Source organism: Chelonia mydas, chromosome 5 (assembly GCF_015237465.2).
Source record: "Chelonia mydas isolate rCheMyd1 chromosome 5, rCheMyd1.pri.v2, whole genome shotgun sequence".
NCBI classification, from domain to species: Eukaryota; Metazoa; Chordata; order Testudines; family Cheloniidae; genus Chelonia; species Chelonia mydas.
The window spans coordinates 97139953-97163941 of record NC_051245.2 but is presented as its reverse complement, the minus strand read 5'-3'; the positions used below and the strand labels follow the sequence as shown (position 1 = coordinate 97163941).

Genomic DNA, 23989 nt, shown 5'->3' with positions numbered 1-23989 from the left:
ATTCTATGGCTCTTTAACCAACCTGGAGAATTGACTAGAGATTATATCCCTGCTCTCGAATACTATGGTTTGGTTTAAAATTTCTGTAGAAAGGTTACCATTCCTTATTAAATTCTGCAAGTCTTTTCTGTAAGTGTCACGCTTATGAGCGTAAAAGGGCAACTGTTAGAACTAAACAGTGAGCTAAATTTTCGAAGGGCAACCAGGACACAATTTGTACACGTACAAGAGTTGCTTGTGCAATTTTTGAGCTCAAAATAAAACAAACAGAGTTTATATTTTGAAAATGTAGCCCAATGTGGCCGGCAGATGTTTGAGAGACTTCCCCACTACCCTACACTGCTCTGTTAATGCACAACAGTCATGACCTGGGAACACTCCTGCTATTTCAGCCACATACACTAAGCAGAGACTTTTCGATTTTGATAATTTATGAGCAATCCAGCAGTATGGAAAAGCTAGGTTTACAAGGAAGATTGGATAATGTGCACCCAATATTAGCAACTGACTATTTCCTTCTGCAGTCCAGAACCAATGAAAGAGGATGTCCATAATTGACATTTACAGAAATAAGATAGGAAGAAAAAAATAAATAATATTTGAGGCAGACATGTTTTTGTGTCTGTTGAAATTGTTAATTGAATCCTTCCAACTCCAATTATATTTCTTTCATTGCCTTCAGTATTTTCCAACCAGAAGCCTGCAATATTCCATTAACCACATTCAAAAGGGGCCACAGCATTAACAGGTTCTTTTTATTAGAACTGTGCCAGCATAATACTTTATTTATGGTTGAGAAGGCACTTTCATTATTTACTTTATGAACAAAATTACCTTTCGAGCTGAAAGCTCTTATTAACTGAAAGGTAAGCTTTAGTGTGCATGTATGCACACAGAGATTTTAAGGCCAGAAGGGACCATTACAGTCATCTAGTCTGACCTTCCACATAATACACGACAAAGAATTTTACCCAATAATTCCTGCATTGAGCCCATGTTGAACGAGAGCATATTTTTTAGAAAAAAATCCAGCTTTGAGTGCAAGACTCCACATGATAGAGAATTTATCACACCCCTGGGTCAGATATGGACAAATTACCTTCACTGTTGAAAACAGCCTCACCCAAAAAGTTCTTGAGCTCAATGGGCGTTGGATCCGGCCCACAGTTAGGCTTCTGCTGAGAAAGCTGAACGTGGGAAACCTAAGTGCTTCTCAGTCTTTAGGAAAATTTTAAGACACATTTGTGTGTTTAGAATATTCAAAACCAGCTTCCTTTTTAGAAGGCGTAAATTGTTTGGCTTTGGTACTGAATACTGCTGCAGACCTTTCTACAGGACTAGGCATGCAGAAGTTTGAAGAATCAGGCCCCTAGTTCTCCATGGTAATAATTGCCTTTGAACTATTGGAGGAAATGTTTTAGAAATAACTGTGTGTTAGAAAATTCTTTCACAGTACATGCATATGACCCTACATTGTTTGTAATTTGCTCTTTTTAAAGGGTCTGATCCTTAAAACTTTTAGCAGCAAGCATGGACTGTAAGTCCTTCAAGACAGGTATTGTCTCTTTGTGGAGTGTTTGTAGAGCCCCTGACACAAAGAATCCGTGGCCTAGAACTAGGCTACGGCAAAACAAATAATAAACACACCACCACCATCACCACAACACAGTGCTTCCTCACAATGGGACAATTAATGGACAGTAAGCACTACACTCACAGGCAGGGATTTCCCTACACCCCTCCTGAATTTCCCCAATACCCCCCCCAGTGGTCAACCATTACGTGCAGTTGCCAATTTAGTCATTGGTTGGAAATTTGAATTGAAATTGAAACATTAAAATGCTTAATAAATTAATAAAACATTTAATAGCATATGCAGTATATGATAAAATACTTGTACCTGAGAAAACATAATGGGTTTGAAAAGTATGAACAAAGTCTAGTTTCCTCATAAAGCTGTTGTTTATGACAATGTCGGCACATTTGTTTTGGCTATATTGGCCAACCTAATAATTTCAAATTATGATTTGTAAGCAAGGCCTGAGTGAGCTCTCCCTTGACAGCTAGTGATGAGCCAGGGGGCGGATGGAAAGGCTTCAGGACCAGACTGTATTTACATGAACACACCTACTCTACCTAGGTATCCAGCGGACAGAACTGTGTTGGCCAAGTGTTGGGTTACAAATCACTTTAGTATTGAATATGGGGGTCATGAAATGTTATCTTTCTTGCATGAGTAAAGGGCAGCAGAACTGTGCTTAGCCTGCTGGAATGAGGAGGTCTCCCCCAGTGGTTAATTTGTGCTAGGGATTGCCAGGGCTGAGCCCCAGCACCTCTAGGCTTGGCAGTTCATAGCCCTGGAGCCTCTGGGCTTCCCACATCAGTTATGCAAGTAACAGACTTGCTTGAGCCCTGGCATCTCTTTCACTACAAATTATGCACTGGTCACCCTCAACTGAACTGCACTCCCTAAGCAGGAGGTTCAGATGCCAGATCCTAGTGGAGAAAGAGAGAGAGGTGTTTTGCTTGGTGGTGTGAGCTCTGCCTAAGAGGCACAGGCACTATTTGACCTGCCACTCTCCCCTGTTAAAAGATAGAGCTGATAGGCTCCATAGAGAGTCTTTTAGTTTAAGTGACCACTGGAACTGAAATCACTGATCATCTGGTCTAAGTGCTTAGACCTACTGCGGGACAATTTTTCTGTGGAAGAGACAGCCCAGCCTGCACTAGCAGTGAGGGACCCCCACTGAGAGCTGAAATCACTGAAAGCTCAGTGGAACTTCGAGAGACCGACTCGTAGAGGTCACCGTGGCAAATGGCTGCAGAAGGTGACATTGTGGGGCCACTGGGGATGGAGCAGTGGAGTGAACGGTGGCACAATGAACAACAACAGCCAGAGCGAATGGCCAGAGCAAGCGGCGGGGGTGCTGGAAGAACGAGCAAGGTGCCTTCTCCTCCCCAGCACTCAGGGTGGGAGGTGAACTCATGTGAAAGCTGTGGCATTGCACTCCATATGCCTTATGAAAATATGCTTATGAATGTGAATATGATGTAACTGGAATATGCTTTATGCAAAAAATCTCTTATAAGGTATCATTACAAAGCTTATACTCTACTGAGTGTGTTTGCATATATTATTTCTATGTCTGGAGTCAGGAGAATAAGATATAAACTTGTATTACTGATGTAAACATATTCAGTGGAAGCCATTAAGGGTGCTTCAGAATCAATGAACTGTAAAGGGCTCTATTTACTTGCAAACCTTCCTGTGTACATGTAGGCCAGGGTCTCAAAGGACATGTGCTGCAGAGGTAACCTGCTGAGCTGTTTTTGGTTAAAGTCTGCAGCTTTGCAAGCATGGTCCAGACCCTGAGTTGGTGTTGCAGCAGGCTAGCGTGTCTGGCTCAACAAGGCAGGGTTCTGGAGTCCCAAGCTGGCAGGGAAAATGGGCTCAGCAGTAATTTCAGCACATCAGGTGACAGTCCCAAGGCAGTCTCTGTGACCGAACTGGTCACAAAAGCATCTCTGTACTCTGGGTCTCCACTGACTGAGGACAACAACTATGAGTGGGGTGCAGTGGAGGGAGAAGAGAATAACAGATTAAAGGAATATTTGTTTGTTGGACTATATTCTGACTTCACTCCAGAATGCTAGATTTGTGACTGAGAAACATATATAAATATATGTTTCCTAATAGACCAACATTTTAAAAATGCATTATTTGCCAAGGTCGTTATCTCACATCATCGCTATCTCGAGAGGTCGTTAATTTGGGGAGTTTCTGTACTAAACTTTATTATAATTTAATTTTTACATAAGAACCACCAATGGTCCATCTACCACAGTATCCCGTCTTCTGACAGTGGCCAATGCCAGGTGCTTCAGAGGGAACAAGCAATCATCGAGTGATCCATACTTTGTCATCCACTCCCAGCTCCTAGTGAACAGAGGCTACGGACACTCAGAGCATAGTGTTGCATCCCTGCTCATCTTGGCTAATAGCCAGTGATGGACCAAACCTCCATGAACTTATCTAGTTCTTTTTTTAACCCTGCTATAATTTTGGCCTTCACAACATCCCTGGCAAAAAGTTCCACGGCTTGACTATGTGTTATGCGAAGAAATACTTCCTTTCGTTTTAAACCTGCTGCCTATTAATTTAATTGGGTGACCCCTAGTTCTTGTGTTAAGTGAAGGGGTAAATAAAATTTCCTTATTCACTTTCTCCACACCAGTCAAGATTTTATAGGCCTCTATCATATCCTCTCCAAGTCATCTCTTTTCCAAGCTGAAAAGTCCCACTCTTTTTAATCTCTCCACTTGTACTCCACTATGTTCCATATCCCTAATCATATGTGTTGCCCTTCTCTGTACCTTTTCCAATTTCAATATATATTTTTTTGAGATGGGGTGACCAGAACTGCATGCAGTATTCAAGATGTGGGCATATCATGGATTTATATAGTAAATGTGGAGGAGCTTGGTTTGCCAAACTGATCAGCCAAGCCAATACTGACAACCTACATGAAAAGACTGCAAGACACCATGCCTCTGGACTGCATCGACATAAAGAAAACCTTATAAACCAGTCACTGTCAAAGCCAATTTTAGAAGTACTTAATGAGGCTGTGAAGAATGCTAGAGAGACAACACAGTTTATGTGAACCAACATGGCTGTTGCATCATACCTTCTATTTAAGCAAGAGATACCACACACTGCAAACTGTAGGCCAATATTAAGTGCATTCTCACTTGTTAATCCTGAAGTTGGACACTGGTTCTGAACAAGACTGGCAAATGCTCATTATCTTTCTGCAAAAAAATCAGCTGACTGGCTAGAAGCATGTGGTTCAACAGTGAAAGACTCAGTAGTTGAAAAAGTTAAGAACTGCATTCAAAAAATGTGAATACCTGGCTAAATAGGCATCAGATATTAAGTCATTGCTTACGTTATCTTGTAGGCTAGTAGACGCATTCTAGATGTTCAGGTTATAGATGACACACCAGCTGCATCTGTGACATCTTGGAAGAGCTAAATAAACTGAACCCCAAACAGATGGCTGCTTGTGCATTTGATGGAGCTGCAAACTTCTCTCAGAGAAGAGTATAACTCTAATCTCTTCTATACACACTGCAGAGGCCATCTACTCCAACTAGCACTAATATGAGCTGCAGAATCTTCAAAAGACATTAAAAAGCCATAAATGTAATGGCTGTTATACTCTTTTTTTTCAGAAAGAGTCCAAAAGGACTGAATGTCTTGGAAAAAAATAGAAGATATTTTTAGTTCAAATTAATCCAACCTGGGAAAACCTGCTGGCTTTTCTCATGAGCGATCCTTGGCTGTTGTCTTAAAATTACTGCAACCATCATTACTGGCTTTGGAAAGTATCTACGGAGATAGGCCAGCTCTAACTAGTGCAGCTGGCAGACTACTTTTGCTACTGAGTTCAGAGAAGACTATTGCCATTCCCTCTCTTGTAAGTCTACTGTTGAAACCACTTGGGTCATTAAACAATGCCATCCAGGAATCTGCTACAACAGTAGTAGATCTTTGTCCAGCAACAGAAGCTACTCTTGGATCAATCAATCAGAGAGATATCCATTGAAAACATACTGGAAGAAGCAAAGACTTCACTATAGAAGTTGACTAATAAAGGTATTTATACTGAATCCTTAAGTGAAGAGGACAAGAAAGTGTTAAGCCAGCTGAAAAAGTACACTGACTTGATTCTTACAAAAATACAACAGAGATTTCTGGCTTCTACTCAACCTCTACGTAGCTTTTACAGATACCTGTCTTATAAAACACCTACAGTTGAGAGGAGTGAGGTAATACCAGCAATGAGGCTGCTATGTGATCAGGACAGAACAGAGAATTATGAACCCAGAGTGGAATATCACATGACAAACGTACGAAGATTTAACTTCAACTTCTTCTTCTTCATCACCACTAGTGGCTCGACCCAATCTTTGTGCTGTTTCCTGGGATGAAAGAAGTAGGAATTCATCTCTTGCCACTCCCAGTCACAACAGCTACAGTTGAGCATTCTTTTTCCTTATTGAATAGAATTTTGAGGTCTGAACGAAGTCGCCTTCTGCCTGATTGGGAGCATATCATGAAGGACTGGAAGTAACGGACACACAAGAAGCCACCAAATATGAATGCACTGCATTCAAGAAGTTCAATAACAGAGTTGTTCAAAATTACAACAAGAAAACAAGAAGGATGTAGATGAAGTGCTTCACAGTAGGCTTGAGTAGCCAACTTTAATTTCTGTGAGGATTTTAAAACACGAGTTATATATTTAATAAAATGGTCGTGAAACATTTTTCAGTTTTTACTATGATGCCATACACCCTACCTTTGCCTGCATGGTCTCAACCCTCGTCGGCCCTCACCCCCATCTGTGTATACTCGAATACTCCCCCCCAATTTCATTTCTTGGGGAAAACACTACAAGAAAGTGTTCTTAGGAGTAGGAGATTGAACGTAGATTGTCCTTTTTCATTTGTCAAACACTGCCAATTCTGCATTTGCAAAGGGGCTAAAACTGAAATAGATCTGTTTTTTTCTTTCCCTTGTTTGCACACAAGTATCCAGCACATGTTAAAAATGTTAAAAATACCCGCACAGCTCTATAGATGCAATTTGTTAGTTAACTGGCACTCGCTCTGCTGGCTGCTCTATGTAGTAGACCACAACACACTGTAAGCTTTCCCTATATAGATAATGGCTGTATTTTAAATTCTTCATTGACAGAAGAAGGGGGTTCTTTTTAAAATAGATGTTTACAGTGCAGAAGCACTGGAAAGACAAATTAAATACATCTGGCCCGAAGCTATCTAAGAGTCTCCCTTTAATTTCAGTAACAAGTTGGATTCTCAAACTATTTTTCCTTTATTCCTTTCTGATGTTTCCTCCTTATTTACCATGACAACACCTGAACAGCAAAACCAATGTCAGTATTTTCACACTTAAGAAGCACAACAGTGCTGCTCAGTCTATACCTTTCCTTTCTAGGCACTCCATGCACATGACATTGGGTCTTTAGCCTGTACTGACCCTGGGGCCTGCAAAACAGCCTGCTTTTACTTTTCAAAGAACATTACAGGAAATAGATGACCAATACTGAAATGTGGGTATTATGAACATCACAGTAACTCATCAACCTTTAGGTATGCAATGTGCAGATGTTATGCTGCCTCTTAAGCAATGTAAATAGCTACAGCAATTCATCATGCCAGGATCCCACAGGCTCCACTGATTCCTTATTTGTTGCAGGATACAATGCAAGGTTCTGGTTGTCAGAGCTGACACTAGGCATGAGCAGAATAAGCAATTGCTTAGGGCCCCCTATTAATATGTTTTGGAGGGAATATTCCTGTGTAGGGCCCCCAGTGGGCTAGCACCGGGAGTGCTGGTTGTAATCTCTAAAAGCCTTTTTGGGCCATGACAGGGCCATTTTAAAAATGCCTCTCCATCCCTCTAAGATAGTTGTGATCAACAGGAATGCTAACACTGACAGTCCAGTCTTAAGCTCTTGTGAGCAAGGGGAAGAGCATCCTTGAACTTGAATTCCTTACTGGGAAAACCAAATTAAACCTGATTGATTTCACAGCACTGTGGAAAACCCATCACTTCCAAAAAACCTCTGGCCAATAATGAACATGGAAGAACTAATTAAAATCATAACTAACACCCACAAAACACAACACGAGTACTTGCAGCTGAACCTAGGAATTGGTGAAGACTACTAAGCTGCATTGCAGTCAAATCTAATATTTTAGTCATTGATTTTTACATTTGGCAACTGGACAGGATGACTAATCAGGAGCATTCTCAGAGATGCCTAAAATAGACAGATATGCCACGCCACCAGGATACCATGAGGTTCAGTCACCAACTGCTAGTGAACACACTCATGACACATTCTACTCCCACTGAAATCAACATAAAAACTGCCGACGTCAGTGGAAGCAACATCCTGCCCACAATTCACAATCTCTCTCAACTCTTACAGAACCCCAGCTTTTAACTAGCTTAGATAATAATGCAAGCACTTCAAATATATTTACTAATTAATTCATACTTGCATCCTCCAACGATATAGGTTATCCTCATTTTACAGATGGGGAAAAAGGAGGTACAAAGAGGCACCAAATGATTTGCTCAGTGCCATATGGTGGGAACCAGTGGCACAGCTGGTATACAACTAGGGAGTTCCTGACTCGGCCCAATCCTGCCATCGGTGCACTTCATCACATTGAAGTAAAAGAAGAGAACAATCATTAACTCTTACAATCCCATCAGAACAATATTGCATGCATTAAGGCATTATTTTTTTCACCCAAATTCTATACAGAATCTTTTCTTTGACTTATGTTTTTAATTCTTTAAATCCTTAGTCAGGATTACTGATGTAGTTTTGGGAAAGCAAGGAGGGGAAATTTCCTTACAGATATACAGTAGCCTACTTCTTGTCTCATAAAATCCCAGACAACAAAGATGTGAAGGAAATTAATTGAGAAGTCTTCCCTCGGTAATCACAGAGGAGGGGCAGGATGTTCATTCCCTGCTAAGGAAAACTCAACCTCCTACTTCTCCACAGTTTTCAGATCTTGAGGCAGAAAGAAAAAAAATTGGAAGAAATTCCCATCACTCCAATTATGTCATTTTCTTTCCTTTTCATGGTACCAAATGCCAGAGGATAGAAAGAGAAGGGCAGGCATTTGAAGAAATGCACCAATATCCAACATAGTCATGCTCACCTTTGAACTAACTGCATAAGCTTCTTCCGGCACTTCAGACCCACACACAGCATTCGGTGGGGAGAAAGGCTCTTGTCACTTCTGCAGCACTGTGCCAAAATCAAATTATTTCCATTATGTCATCATCAGACAAAACTATTTCATTCGTGAAACTTCAGCTCTTTCTTTAAGTATTTTTCCTTTTATTCATCTATCAGTATTTTCTGTCTTTTCTCTTTGTTACTAAGGCAACAGCTGCATGAAAACAGAATCTGTGTGTTGTAAAAATTCACAACTCAATAATCTACGTGGGATGTCACAAAGAGGCTGTATATTCAGATGTAGATCATACAGGAGCAGATGAGTGCTTAAAGCAAAAATCTCTCAATATTGTCTCAAGCAACTTTATGAAAAATGTGCATACTGTATCAAAAATATCGAAGAATATAGGCAGAAATGAATGGTCTCTAAGTCACATAGGCCAAATTCATGGGTCAGTAAAGCACAAAATTTCCTAGAATACATCAGCAGGGGCTTAAACACAGGACCAGTTACTTTATAGCACTGTGTGATTTTGGGGGGGAGGGTAGGGGCAGGGCACTCTATGTGGGACTTTGAATCATTATTTACCAACTAGTGCAAACATCTTCCTTAAGCGAAGTAAAAACTCAGTTGTTGCCAGCCAGGGTTATAATATTGTTTGACCAGCCAGGATGAACAAGACCAGTGTTCTTGTCTTAAGGGCCAAATCCTGAAGTTCTTTATTAGTTTTTACTTAGCCTCTGACCTTGAGTAGGGACTGAGTAAAAAGTGAGCAGGATCTCAGAATTTGGACCCTATCTGGGATTAAGCATTTTTGAAAAGCTCTCATAACATTGTATGACTCCATGCACACTAGCTGTTCAAATTGTGTGATAAAGTGTATGGCAATGTATGTGATAAGCATGACAGCTAAACATACCTGAAAGCCCAATGTAGACAGGACCTTAAAACTTATTAAGGATGGAACATGAAGAGGACAGCAAAACTCTGATGCACTGCTTTAAATTCAATTTAGTGGAAACTGCGGATGGTTCCCTGTCTTGGTTATTCCCAAACAGGCAGAAGTAAAGACCGCTGCAACTACTGGTGGTTCTCAGGCTGATGAATAACAATCAATGTGAAGAAAGAAAATCTCTAGATAATCAATTTATTTCTGGTGAAGCTGTGTTTCCTGAATGGTAATTCCAATAATCAAAGGAGAAGATACTCCATGTCAATCTAAAACCATTTATTTGATCTTTAAAAATTGTTATTTTCCTTTGTTGAGAACTTTTATTTATACGGACACATTGCATGCTACCTCATACCAGGTTTCAACACAGACTGTCAACATGATGGCTGAATCCATGGTAACTATGAACACAAAACCATGTTCCAACCAGGACCATATTTGAAAATGGCTTCAAACACAGTTCAAAGCCTCAGTGTGAATCTGGGCAACAAGTCTAAGCTAATTTAGAGGCAAACAAAAAATCCATTGTTGGATATAAAGTGGTTAGTGTAATACCACAATAAAATACAAACACATCATCTGCTCTTGGCAGATGTTGGGAAGACACTAATCAATCCATATGACATTAGAAATCTATTTTAAGGAATGAAATGAGAGAAGAGTCCCAACAGCACAACCTGTCTTTATAGATCAGAAAGAGAGTGTGCAGACCAACCTGAGGGCCAGATCTTACCATCCCACAGACCAGCCATCTCAAGAGAGATACAGATCTCAAAATTTTCCTGTAAATGCTCTCATTATGGGGGAGGAATTTTGGAGGGTGAAGAAATAGCATGGGGTGGAGATGCCAAATTCAAGAGATCCCTAGAATCCACAGGAAAAGGAACTATATATTGCCCTGCTCTTCTGATCTCTTGGCTATTCCTGGAAAGGCCTTGCCACACTTATGCCTTCATGGAGTAGAAAGTTCCCAGCAAGAGTTAATGCTGCTCACAGCCCCAGCTGTATGAAGTTATTGCGGAAGTGGCAGGTTTGAAACCATTTTCCCCACTGTTCCTTCCAGGGCTTTTCCATCCTGTGTCAGTCTTCTTTGCTCCCTTGTACGTCTCACATCAGAGAGGAGGATATGGCACCAGGTTTTTGCAGTTTCTCTTGCATACTGCCAGAGTAGACAAAGGAGGTGTAGTGATTATTAAACCAAGACTGTCTGGAAGCATGCAGCAATACTTTGCATCAGAGGTATCATCTGAGGTGCAAAGTCATAGAGGAGAAGGCAAATTAGCACACAGACTGAGAATTCTCTCCAGAGAAAAGAGTGTAAAGGTACATGAAAATACTACAGGCTTGAAAGAGGTTACATACAGGAACTTGCACAGATCAGTATAGGGATCACAGTTTTTTATCAAGTATATGGGAGGCACAGCAGAACAAGCAAAAGAAACATTGCAGAAAGAAGGATATGTGAATAGCCGGGTTAACAAATTAAATACAACTTTAATGCAGATAAAACATAGGATAAACTCAGGAGCAAAAACCAAAAGGAGGGCATCTGCATTGCATGAAAAGTTGCTACTATGGATTTGAGTCATTATAGAAATCCCTTTGTTTCATGAATATACAGCTGTGAGGAGGCAGGCTTACAGGACACAGAGCTGCTTCTTTGTTCTAGAATATTTAACTCTTTGTTGTTTGGGAATCAGACTTCAGGGAAAAGTTATTGGCACATAGCAGGAGGAATGTCAGGCCCACAATGCAGGTAATGAAATATGGTGAGAAGCTAAAAGCCTTATTTACAATATTTCATAAATAAGACGTTTGTAAAACTGACAGTGACAGAAGAAGCAAGGAGGAGGGTCTGGCATTGTGTATAAACACATTTTGTAAAGAGAGGTTCATACAGAAAGCTATGCAAAGTAAGATATTATGGTTTACAGTAAACAAAAACAGCCAACCTATAATCTCTATTCAAGATATACCAATGCAGACAAAATCACCTATCAAGATCAAAATCAAAAAAAAAAAAAATCCACATTTACTGCACATGCTCAAACCAAAGAAAATATGAAAGTGGAAAAAAGAATTAGTTCAGACCCCAAAATAAACTGTAACATTTAAATGAACACAAAAGACAACTAACATCAAAAAGGCTCAGAGCACTGAAGATCTGATGGTGTCTTTGGCTCTAAGCCATCACCAGCATGCTTTAATCCCTACTTCATAAAATCCATATACAACAGAACCTCAGAGCTATGAACCCCTTGGGAATACAGGTTGCTCATAACTCTGAAATGTTCGTAACTCTACACAAAACATTATTATTGTTCTTTCAAAAGTTTACAACTGAACATTGACTTAATACAGCTTTGAAATTTTACTATGCAGAAAAAAAATGCTGCTTTTAGCCATCTTAATTTAAATGAAACAAGCACAGAAAGTTTCCTTACCTTGTCAAATCTTTTTTTTTTTTTTGTAGTTTACGTTTAACACAATACTGTACTTGTATTGGCTTTTTTATTTTATTTATTTGTGTATTTTTGTCTCTGCTGCTCCCTGATTGCATATTTCCAATTCCAAATGAGGTGTTGTTGACTGGTCAGTTTGTAACTCTGGTGTTCATAACTCTGAGGTTCTACTGTAGGTCCTACAGGGGCAAATTTCCTCAATGACATTCTATATCATCACATCCCAGTTTTCCACATCTCAGGCTGGTTCTTGAATTTTAGCAAATTCAGATGTAGCTTCACTGAACAAAGGAAGACTGGTGGTTTAAAATCCTTCCCTTCCTTCAACCCTATAATTTCTTAATATTACCATCCCAAATACAATTAAACCCTTTGCTGTTTGTTCTGCTGAGATGGACCCATACTCATTTAAAATTAAAAACATTGATTTCCCTTTTCTTGCCAGTCAGTGATACTCCTGACTTTTGGCCAGGTATAAGTGGTGTAAATTTCGCATTTAATGGGCAGGATTTTTTGTGTGTGTCAGATTTTAGGGGCAGTAAATGAAGAAGCTACAGCAACAGCTTACACAGAAAAATATGTAAGTCTTTCATACATTTTTTGTTGTCTCTAATGCAACACAGCAACCGGGGACAGCCAACCTCCTGTGAGCAGCCTACTCCCTGCAGACCAGGGTGGATAAAAATCAATGATTTAAAAAAAAAAAAAAAAATCTAAAAAAAAAAAATCTGATTTTTTTTTATAAAATGCTTTTTGAGGAAAAAACCTATCTAAAGATAGTTTTAATTAAGATACATTATAGCTCAAAAAGAGATCTCATTATGGAATACGGATTATAAATTCTAATTTTATAGTATGAGACAATATAGCCATGTAATATTTAAGAAACACTTTGTAAATGAGTTCCAACAGTTCATGGATTAGGGACCCAATTTTATGGGGTTCCAGGGGCTTCTGTATAGATTATTTAGGTTAATCTTTCTATCTACGCAATGGGACTCAGTGCTCAGTCTGGAAGATACCATCAGAGATGCTTAGTTTTGCAGTTCTCAAACAGCAGATTTGGGTCTCCAGAGAGAACATGTTTGTTAACAGCAAAAATGTTTTTAAATAAATAAATAAATGTATAAAGGTGAGAAATAACAGACCTCAACCTTATTGTCCCTCTGCAAATTACTGTACACAGAGTCAATCCCTTACCTCTCTCTAAAAGTGGAAAGTTTCAAAGAGTTCAATAAATAGAAGATTGTTGGGGGCAGAACAGATCCGGGCAAGAAGAAGTCTGGAGATAAATGGGTGAAGGGAGGGACAGGCAGTAGAAACAAAAGTGAAAAACTGTTTGAGCAGCATAAGTCTTGAGGTCTTTCTGAGTGTAGCCTTCATTGATTTGAGATCTACCATACCATTCTCTCACTAAAAGGGAAAACCTGTAATGGCAGCAGGCCCTAAAAGAGACCCAGTTTGGGAATATTTTAATGAAGTTCCTCTACCTGCGGGTAAAACAGGCATGCGTGCAAAATGCAAACAATGCAACAAAGAAATGCAAGGCCTGGTTGCCCGAATGAAACATCATGAGAAATGTTTCTTCTCAGGAGGAAGCTGCGTTGAAGATAATGAAAGGAACATGTCTGAACATGCAGGATCTTCAGGTTGGTAAACTATTTTATTTCATACTTCTTTCTTAAGGACTGCCTGTCTTTCTTCTGGGCTATTCATGAATTCTCATGTTTGAGCAAAATATATAGTTGTTACTATCATTTTAGATGCAGTTGTGATAAAAAATAAATAGATGAAATAGGCAGATCTTCCTTTTACAATTTCACCTCTAAGTACTGCTGAGTGTCAGCAAATGCAATGAGTAATACTAAATGAGCAGTATGGTAATAATAATTAAATAACTGCATTGACTTATTTTGTTTAGGAGAATCCATCCTCAACATACAGGATTCTGAAGATTATCCACCTTGAAGATCACCATCAATTTCTATAGTTTCAGAGTTATCTGCCAAGGATCATGTTTCAGTCACACCATGTATCTCACATAACCACAGTATATCACCTGTAGCAAAAAGAAAAAAAACCCTCCATCATCCAGAAACAACCATAGATAAGTTTGTGATAAGAAAAACTGACGAAAAACTGACTGGTTTGTTAATGCCACAAACTCTCTTTTCCGTATGATTGAGAACCCACACTTCATTTACATGGGTCAGTCATTAAGACCAGGATACAGTCCACCCAACAGAACAGATATTGCAGACAAATTGCTGGATTAAGTGTATGAAAGAAAAATTGAGCAGTGTGCAAAAGGTCTAGAGGGTGAAATTGTTAACCTGAGTCTTGATGGGTGGAGCAATGTCCACAATGATCCTGTTGTATGTGCTTGTGTGACAACAGAAGAAGGGAATGTCTTCCTTACAGAAAAACTGATACATCAGGAAATGCACACAGAGCAGAACAGTTCCAAGAAGTAGCAGTAAAAGCTATAGCAAACTGTGAAAAAAAATTCAAATGTCTAATATGCAGCTTGGTCACAGACAATGCTCCAAATGTATCCAAGATGAGAAGAAATTATTTAGAAGAGAGTCCCAAGCTAACAACATACGGTTGCAGTGCTCATTTGATGCACCTCCTAGCCAAAAACTTCAGTGTTCCAGAAATAAAGGCTAATGTTGTTGAAATTGCAAAATATGTCTGTAACAACCACTTTGCAGCAGCTGCTCTGAAAAAAGTGGGAGGAACCAAGCTAACTCTCCCACAAGACATGCGATGGAACTCAGTAGTGGACTGTTTTGAGCATTGTATCAAGAACTGGCCTAATCTGATGAAATGTATAGTGTGTACCTTCTAAAAATAAAACCTACACCTATTTCTGAGTTGTGAAGAATATATATTAAGGTTATAACAGCCAACAAGAATGCACTTTTATGTAGAAATCCATGATTAAATCGAGTCTTCCTGCCTAGTGATTTAAATCAATTTGATTTAAATCAAATTCACCCTGATTAGAATGTAGAATTGTTGTTAGAGCCAAATTTGACCTAGCTACTTTACCATGTCTCTTTAATAAAACTTAACCATCCAATCTTTTGCTAGATAAATCTTGCCTTTTATTTAAGTGATAAAACCTGATAAGAATAATACAATTTCTGTCAATTACTAAGCAGCTTATATACCAGAGTCCAGTCCAGTTTATGTAATAAGACCAATATTTTTGTGAATTAGTTGTTACATTATCAGTCACTAAGCCAGTCAGAAAGCTACTTTTCATTAACGCTACAGTGAACAGCTGTCACTCTGCTGCACCAGAAACCCTGTTAAAGCTTCATATAAACATGAGCCATCTGATGCACTGAAATAAAATCACTAATAAAATCTTGAAAAATAGACAATGCCCACACTGAAAATTAACACCTCAGCTTCTTGTGCATTTTCAAACAGCTTACACCTTGGTCTCATTGTTAAATGAAGGCCATTATTCTGGGGCAATTTTATATTTCAGTGACATCATTGCTAGAGTCCTGCGCAGATAAAAAATTTGCAGTCCACAAAAGTGGTCTGTGGATCTCCACATCCACAGATGCAGACATTTGCGGGTATAAAGCAAATATGCACAGATTTGCAGGGCTCTAATTATTGCTTCAGTAAGGTGCAGCTGCCAAAACGTAAGTTCTGAGACACCTTATTCAGAATTATACCCTTACAACAGTTGTGGCCCATGTACGATTTCATCAATGAGCTCTGCGTGGAGGATCCCTGCACTAGTGCAGAGCCCCACTAACTTCAGTGGGGTTCCATGTGGGCACAGCAGCCTGTCAGGGCAGAGCTCATTGCAGGACCAGGGCTCAGGTCTCCACAGCATAAGTTTGCAGAGGAATGAAGAAACTCAAGCCAGTGTCCAGTAAATCTGAAGAGCATCGATTGAAATTCAATTATCTTTGTGTTATCGGTCACAACATGGGATAGGTAACATTTTCAGAAGCACCTAAGTCATCTAGGACCTTAAAGCTATGTCTACACTGCAATAGGGGGACTACGGAGGTGTGAATTGCAGGGTGCACCAAAGTGCTGCACTGTAACTGCTCCATGTGTACACGACTGGCCTGCACTACAACACAGAAGAGTTACGGCGCAGCACTTTGATGCGCAATGCAATTCACACTCCCTTAGTCCATACTGTGGGGCCATGAGGACAAGCCCTAAGCCCTACTTTCAAAGGCAATAAGCAGATATAGAATTACTTGGCTACTGGGACTGCTGCAAGTATTAATTAGGGAATTTTGGAATCAACTTTGAAGACGAAACACAAAATTTGTATAAGGTATTCTTAATGACGTAGTATTTTCCCCATGAAATATGACTGGGGAAGAGGAAGGGAAGCAGTTAATCTGAAACAAAACCAATATAACCAGAAGGAAGAGTCACACCATTATTTCCTAAGACTATTTCATTTTTGTAGCAGGGACAAAGTGACTTAAAAGAAGACAGTCTGCTTGAATTTTCAGTTTCGGAATAACAAGATGCCATCTCCCTAACACCAATCCTCTTCTGAAGGCAGTCAGGAATTTGTTGGAAATTTATTCTTGGCATATAAGAAAAGCTTGACTACAATAACAGCAATAATTAAACACCATTCAAGCACCTTAATTATGTGTGATGTAAATTTTTTCACTGCTAGTTAGACACATCATGGTTGATGGAGACACTTTGATGTCTATATATAGTCCATGAATTTAACTATGAAACATTCTGTCAAATTCTGTGTCTTTTGTTGTTTTGGCGGGTTTCTTTATTTTTGTTTTAAAAAAACATGGACATCTACTTGAAATCTTGTATGTTTATAAAGTCATGAGAGATGTCAAATGGAAAACAATAATCAGGAGAAAGTTATATGTTGTGATGCAGAGCTGAACACCTCCTAAGTGTCATTATTTTTGAGACCTTGGAGCAAGTTGTAGTGGTATCACTGTTCCTTCTTTAAAAACAACGAGGAGTTCTTGTGGCACCTTAAAGACTAACAAATTTATTTGGGCATAAGCTTTCGCGGGCTATAACCCACTTCATCAGATGCATGGAGTGGAACACACAGTAAGCAGGTATAAATATACAGCACATTAAAAGATGGGAGTTGCCTTACCAAGTGGTGGGTCAGTGCTAACGAGGCCAATTCAATTAGGGTGGATGTGGCCCATTCCCAACAGTTGACAAGAAGGGGTGAATATCAACAGAGGGAAAATTACTTTTTGCAGTGATCCAGCCACTCCCAGTTTTTATTCAGGCATAATTTGATGGTTTCAAGTTTGCAAATTAATTCCAGTTTTGCAGTTTCTCATTGAAGTCTGTTGCTGAAGCTTTTTGGTGAAGAATGGCGACTTTTAAGTCTGTTATTTAATATCCAGGGAGACTGAAGTGCTCCCCTACTGGTTTTTGAATGTTACAATTCTTGATGTCTGATTTGTGTTCATTTATTCTTTTGCATAGAGACTGTCCAATTTGGCCAATGTACATGGCAGAGGGGCATTGCTGGCACATGATGGCATATCTCACATTGGTAGATGTGCAGGTGTCGTTTATGTGGCCACACTCATTGGGTAAACAACAAGGCTTCTATGTTCATAGGGCTCCTGGCTATTTCACTGGACCAAATGCAACCCTGATGTAACTCCACAGAAAGGAAAATACAGCAAGTCTCAGGATGGGCACGTTGGTATAAACGCAATTTTTTATATATTATGGGAAAGATTTTCAAAGGTTGAAAGGGCAATTAGGCATTTAATTCCCACTGAAAGCCAATGGGAACTGGGCATCTAAATCATATTTATGCCTTTGAAAATTTACTCCATATTAGGTCCAAATTTTTGGTTTGGCAAGTGTCCTACCCATATCACTTGACATTACCAACACCCTCTTAGAATGGCTGAACCAGGCATCTCTTAGGCTCCAATAATGCACTGAGATCCCTCACTGGCAGTCCCCACAACTTATTCAAAGCCCTACTAAATTTCATGCCAGCTCTGTCTGAGCGGAGAAACCTGTTTGTACAGAACTCATTGCAGGATCAGGGCATCTGAGTTCCATTAAAAATATCAGTTGTTAGATAAAATGTAGGTGGGACTTTGCCAGTAAACTATCTATAAATTGTATTATTTTTGGAAGCTAAGAGAAGCGATCACTTCTTTTATATAAACAAACAGATTTTGCTTGTGAAATGTTACTGATATGAAAATATTTTTATTCTTGGATTAAAAGATTTAAACAGTGTTTTTAGTTGGGAGGGAAAAAAAGCACCATTCAATTTCACTGTACTAAAAATAATTAAGATGAATCTCATTCTCAAAAAATATACTACACAGAACCAATGTACCCTATGCTGACATCTCGAGTAAGGGATCAGGGTTTCTTTTTAATAAACACTATAGTTTTAGTGCAGTGGTCCCCAAACTGTGGGGCATGCCCCTTAGGGGTGTGGAGGAACGTTCGGGCGGGTGTGGTGGGACCTGGGCCAGCCCCCACCGGGGTGGGGAGGAAGCACCACCCAGCCCTGCTCTGCCCCCAGCTCTGCCCCCTGACCACAGCTCCTGGGGGGAGGAAGGGTAGACAAATTCCATTATGGGTAAGGGGGGTGGGTGTGTGTGTGTGACATAAAATGTTTGGGGACTACTGTTTTAGTGGCTAGTACTTCTGAATCTCCAGTGAATACAAGATATTTCCATAAAAAATAGCAATAGAAGGCTGCTCTGTTCTGAAGGCATACAGGCCAACATAGGGCCTGACCCAAAACCCATTAAGACACTGACTTTTGCCCTGCAGCTACTAGGCATTGAAAAACTCCCAGCATGTGGAGTAGCCAAAGGTTTGGGTCCCAAATGTGATGCTATGCAAGGTGACTTGATGTTTTAAAATGTTTTAAATGCCACACACTACGCATTTTTTCCTTTAGAAAATTACTTTGGAAAATGCTAACACAATCCAGACGAGACTCCTTTTTATTAAATTGGTGTCAATAACGGTGATCTATTAAGACTAACAGTCTATTTAATTTGAATAGGGTAACAAACAAGGAGAAAAGATGATGAGATTGAGATTCCAGTCATAGGATTTGCTTTAAACATCTTGAATAGGGGAAAAATAGTTTTCAAGACATGGGACTTCCCAACCCGAAAAATCTCACTAACATTTTAGTTGCCAAGCACCAGAGGCCCATTTTACAACTTGAAGGTTATCAGTCCCAGTGTCACCTACTTTAAGAAAAATCTAATTTTTTAATCCTTTTCTTTGGATCCTGAAAAATCTATCACTCTCTTTCCAAATAAGGTCTACAGATAAAAATCTATTTCCCAGATACTTGACATAATCCCAGGACACTGGGTTTCTGCATAGCTGCATATGTCTGCCCCCATTCTTTGTCAACAGGCAAAGTAGAAACTTGTACTAAATTTCTCTCTCTGACGTTATATTTCCTACCGTGCAAAGTGATTAATACCAGGTGTAGGTACCCGCTGAAGGTAATGTGACAACTCAAGGAGCAAGCCAATAGTCAAAGCCAATAGCCAAAGAAGTAATTTGCCTGGTAAGTCTAACATCAAATTAGTTGAAACAATAGTAAAGAATAAAATTGTCAGACACAGAGAAGAACATACCTCGTTGTGCAAAAGTCAGCATGGTTTCTGTAAAGGGAGATCATGTCTTACTAATCTATTAGAGTTCTTTGTGGGGGGTCAACAAACATGGAGACAAGGGGGATCTACTGGATGTAGTGTACTTCGATTTCCAGAAAGCCTTTGACAAGGTCGCTCACCAAAGGCTCTTACGTAAATTAAGTTGTCATGGGATAAGAGGGAAGATCCTTTTATGGATTCAGAACTGGTTAAATAACAGGGAACAAAGGGTAGGAATAAATACTAAATTTTCAGAATGGAGAGGGGTAACCAGTGGTGTTCCCCAAGGCTCAGTCCTACGATCAATCCTATTCAACTTATTCATAAATGATCTGGAGAAAGGTGAGGTGGAAAAGTTTGCAGATGATACTAAACTGCTCAGGATAGTTAAGACCAAAGCAGACGGTGAAGAACTTCAAAAAGATCTCACAAAACTAAGTGACTGGGCAACAAAATGGCAAATGAAATTTAATGTGGATAAATGTAAAGTATTGCACATTGGAAAAAATAACCCCAACTATACATACAATATGACAGGGGCTAATTTAGCTACAACTAATCAGGAGAAAGATCTTGGAGTTATCGTGGATAGTTCTCTGAAGACATCCACACAGTGTGCAGCGGCAGTCAAAAATGCAAACGGGATGTTAGGAATCATTAAAAAAGGGATAGAGAATAAGACGGAGAATATCTTATTGCCCTTATATAAATCCATGGTAAGCCCACGTCTTGAATACTGCGTACAGATGTGATCCTCTCATCTCAAAAAAGATATACTGGCATTAGAAAAGGTTCAGAAAAGGGCAACCAAAATGATTAGGGGTTTGGAATGGGTCCCATATGAGGAGAGATTAAAAAGGCTAGGACTTTTCAGCTTGGAAAAGAGGAGACTAAGGGGGGATATGATAGAGGTATATAAAATCATGAGTGGTATGGAGAAAGTGAATAAGGAAAAGTTATTTACTTGTTCCCACAATATAAGAACTAGGGACCACCAAATGAAATTAATGGGTAGCAAGTTTAAAACAAAAAAAAGGAAGCTCTTCTTCACTCAGCGCATAGTCAACCTGTGGAACTCCTTGCCTGAGGAGGCTGTGAAGGCTAGGACTATAACAGGGTTTAAAAGAGAACTGGATAAATTCATGGAGGTTAAGTCCATTAATGGCTATTAGCCAGGATGGGTAAGGAATGGTGTCCTTAGCCTCTGTTTGTCAGAGGGTGGAGATGGATGGCAGGAGAGAGATCACTTAATCATTACCTGTTAGGTTCACTCCCTCTGGGGCACCTGGCATTGGCCACCAATGGTAGACAGGATACTGGACTGGATGGATTTAGGTTAGATATTAGGAAAAAACTTTCTAATTATAACGATAGTTAAGTATTGGGAAAAGTTTCCAAGGGAGGTTGTGGAACTGCTGTCATTGGAGGTTTTTAAGAACAGACTGGAAAAACATCTGTCAGGGAGGGTCTAAGTTAACTTGGTTCTGCCTCAGTGCAGGAGGCAGGACTAGATGACCTCTCCAGCCCTACAATTTTTAGGATTCTATGATTCTACTGATGTTGAATTTCCAATGGTCATTCACTTTATCTGCATAACTGTGTGTTAGGCTTCTATTCTTTGTGAAAACTGAAAGTATCTTATTTGAAACACTTCCATAATTTTAACTCCATGATCCTCCTGTAAGTTAAAACAACCCTGACACCCAGTTGGAGGCAAGATTTCTCAATACCCAACTTGGGAAACACTGAAGTTCAGCATCTAGAATTGCTGAGAGATACTAAGCATATTGGTTATGAATTAACTCAAAGACAGTCCAACACTACAGAGATGGGCTCAGTTTAAGAACCTGAGTAGAATAGAGCATGTAATTTGTGTCTGAAAACCAGCGCTCAAAACAACGCAATTCACTCTCACTTTCTGCACGCACAATTTCCATTTGGGTTCTCTCACTGAAGCTATTATGAAACAGCTAAATGAAATGAATTTTTTTTTAAACTTCTATTTGTGACGTGAATTGAAATATACTGTGATTCTTTACTACTCAGGGATCTGACAGTATTTTGCACTGAACCCAACCTTTTGTAAAATTCTTCATTTCCTCTGTGAATCACCCTGGACATTTTCTGTAATACAAAATCATCAAGGAGCAGAAGGTGAGCGCAGAACAGAGCTTTGCAGCGGCACCTGAGTCAGTGAGTGACAGTGAAAACAGCCTGCAAAGGTTTTTATTTTAAGGCTACATTTTGGGGTTTTGACATTTTAATTTGTAGGAATCTATGCTTTAGTCTTAAACTAAATCACACAACCTGAAGGATTCACAAACTGTGAAAAAAGCCAAAATCACAACCCACTGACAGGTTTCAGAGTAACAGCCGTGTTAGTCTGTATTTCCAAAAAGAAAAGGAGTACCTGTGGCACCTTAGAGACTAACCGATTTATTTGAGCCTAAGCTTTCATGAGCTACAGCTCACTTCATTGGATGAAGTGAGCTGTAGCTCATGAAAGCTTAGGCTCAAATAAATCGGTTAGTCTGTAAGGTGCCACAGGCACTCCTTTTCTTTTTGCAAACCCACTGACAGCAAGCCTGTCCTCTCCCAATCATGCGCCATGTTTCACACCTACACACCAGACTACTTACTTAATAGCCATATTGTATCTGTGTCAGGTGAAAACACTATGTGGAGAAGTGAAACTGACTTAGGCTCCCGCAGGGAAGCTCACATAGTTTCATAATGTCCTGGAATTTCATATTTAGATGAAAAACGTATGAAGTCGCATCTCCCTAGAGCCTAGGAATATGAGGACGTTTGTATGTGTTATGTTTTCTAGCCAATATAAAAGATGCCTAGCATTCATGAATTAGGCTACAGATAGCAGTCATTTGTACTGTGTATTAGGGTCTAAAATTTACCTATGGAGGGCTTAAAATTTCCACTATTAATCATAACAGACTTTTTTCCAGGATCCTCAAGTACTTTTGACATGTATGCATGTGTCCTAACTTGCATCTTGGGTATTTCTAAGGCACTTAACATAGTATCTGGGGGCTTGTACATACGTTTAAGTCGCTCAGCAGTGTAAATAAGCCACCCCCGTGAGTGTTGCAAGTTACACCACGCTAAGCGCCAGTATGGACAGCGCTATGTCAGCAGGAGAGCTTCTCCTGCCAACATACCTACCACCTCTTGCATAGGTGGTTTTACTATGCCAGCAGGAGAGCTCTCTCCCATTGGCATAGAGCATCTTCACCAGACATGCTGCAGCCACGCCGCACTATGCTTCTAGTGTAGACTAGCCCTAAGTTCTCTGTTGCAGATCAGCAGGAGACAGGCACAAGTCTTGGGCAGAGGAAGCTGCTATTCTCTCAAATCCCGATGTTATTTCAGTCTTTTGTGCTAGGCATGTGCAAACAGGGTGACCAGATGTCCCAATTTTATAGGGACAGGCCCGAAATTTGGGGCTTTGTCTGATATAGACACTTATTACCCCCCACCCCTTGTCCCAATTTTTCACACTTGCTGTCTGGTCACCCTATGTGCAGATCACATACCCCAATCAAGTCCATATGGAGGAAAAAACATCGATCAGGAAGACAAAGCGACCAAGAGTTATGCAGTTAGTGATAAATAAGATAGCAACATAGATAGCAGTCCTGTGAACATGCTGTAAAATATTTTGGATTATTATTCATACATTTTAACAAATGGGCTGAATTCAACCTTGCTGTAACTTCACTCAAGTCAATGGAGTTACAACAGGGATTAATTTAATCCAGTGACTATAAACATATGACTCGATAAATCCATAATTAGGTTTGCAATACTGATTATGTGGCCGTTGTTACTCTAAGGGTAAAATATGTTTCTGTTTGGTATGTTTTGTAGTATTCTTTCCTCAAATGTATTGCTCAACTATAAATCAACTATGTAGATCACATACTAAATTGTTCTTGGGAATCCCCTGGAAATCTAGTGGAGAATGTAAAGTAACTCCTGTAAGAAAGTATTACCATTCATTTAAATCTGAATAAACCGTGATCTGAGGTCAGCAAGATTTCTAGAGACAGCTTTGGGCATAAAATGTCCTGACTCACAGTGTGCAATTTGGAGGCAATAATGAGACT

The 23989-nt window shown here is 39.6% G+C and overlaps 1 protein-coding gene and 1 long non-coding RNA gene across 2 annotated transcripts in view; one reads left to right on the top strand and one right to left on the bottom strand.

The window, feature by feature from the left end:
* The window catches only part of APBA1 (amyloid beta precursor protein binding family A member 1), a 148608-nt gene that overhangs the window by 79889 nt on the left and 44730 nt on the right, over positions 1–23989 (bottom strand). The window contains exon 4 of the mRNA XM_043547160.1: positions 8773–8861. The gene's annotated coding sequence lies outside the window, so the exon portion shown is untranslated. The remainder of the gene's footprint in view (positions 1–8772; positions 8862–23989) is intronic.
* On the top strand, positions 13807–14272 carry LOC122465916. The gene is made up of 2 exons (XR_006291059.1): positions 13807–13856; positions 14129–14272. It is a non-coding gene; the product is annotated as an uncharacterized LOC122465916 (long non-coding RNA).